The 1,197-nt window shown below is 38.0% G+C and overlaps 1 pseudogene; it reads left to right on the forward strand.

The window, feature by feature from the left end:
• The first annotated feature begins 257 nt into the window (after positions 1–257).
• LOC108198096 (ETHYLENE INSENSITIVE 3-like 1 protein) lies at positions 258–814 on the forward strand (annotated as a pseudogene).
• The last annotated feature ends 383 nt before the right edge of the window (positions 815–1,197 follow it).

Below are 1,197 nucleotides of genomic sequence, written 5' to 3' on the forward strand. Positions count from 1 at the left end.
TGGATTCCTTCGAGCCCCGTGAGGGAAGGAGGGATGGTACTAGAATCTGAACATGAAGAAACCAGACATAGTGATTCTAGCGATGAAGTAATAGATATCAATGAACTATAGAATAGGAAGTGGAGAGATCGAATGCTCCTGCAATGGCTTAAAGCGTGAGAGGGCAAGGAGGTGTATGATAGTGCTAAGCAGGGCCAATACCAGGAGCAAGCACGAAGAAAGAAAATGTCTCAGGCACATGATGGTTCCCTAATAACATGCTGAAAATGATGAAAATATGTAACGCTCAGGGATTTGTGTATGGTATCATCTCCGGGAATAGAAAATCCATCTTTGGAGCATCTGACAATCTTCGTGAATGATGGAAGAATAAAGTTAGGTTTGACAGGAATGGACCTGCAGCCATTGCGACATACCTTGTCGACAATTCAATTCAGGACAAAGGAGATGAAAACTCAACTCCCCTCACCCACTCTTTGCTAGAGCTTCAGGAGAGTACTCTTGGCTGCTCTGATTCATCAATGTGATCCACCACAATGGCGTTTTTCGTCTGAGAAGGCAGTGCCCCACCATGGTGGCCTACCGGGAATGAGGAATGGTGGCCTCAATTATGCTTTCCTAAAGACCAAGGAATCCTTCCATACTAGAAGCCTCATGATCTGAAGAAATCTTGGAAGCTTGGGGTCTTAATGCTGCGGTCAAGCACATGTCTCCTAACATTTCCAAGATCCATAGACTTGTGTGGCAATTCAAATGCTTTCCCGATAAGATGACAGGCAAGGAGAGTACTACTTGGCTGCCAATTATTAATTAAGAGAATTCTTTATCACAAAAGCTTTACCCTGATTTTGAGCCACTCAAAACCTGTGATTGCTTACCATGAGTAGTGGTATCTCATATGTGAGATCAAATAAAAATTATGTCAAAAAAAATATGTCTTGTCCAATTAAAATATTAAAATAATAACAATTATTTTTCAAAAATTATTATCTAATCAAAATCAAAATTAAATCCAAACTTTAACTAAAAGGCCCGTATTTGTAACAATCCACGACAAGAGTTTTTTTCCTAACAAGGTTCATTTCGAATTTTGTTTTTCATTTAAATTTCTACTTAAAATTTTATTTGATTTATTGTTATAGAAGAAGAGAAAGCTAGTATAAAAACAGTTATTTATATTTCATTTTAGCTAAACTT

The sequence above is a fragment of the Daucus carota genome, chromosome 8 (assembly GCF_001625215.2).
Source record: "Daucus carota subsp. sativus chromosome 8, DH1 v3.0, whole genome shotgun sequence".
Classification (NCBI taxonomy): Eukaryota; Viridiplantae; Streptophyta; class Magnoliopsida; order Apiales; family Apiaceae; genus Daucus; species Daucus carota.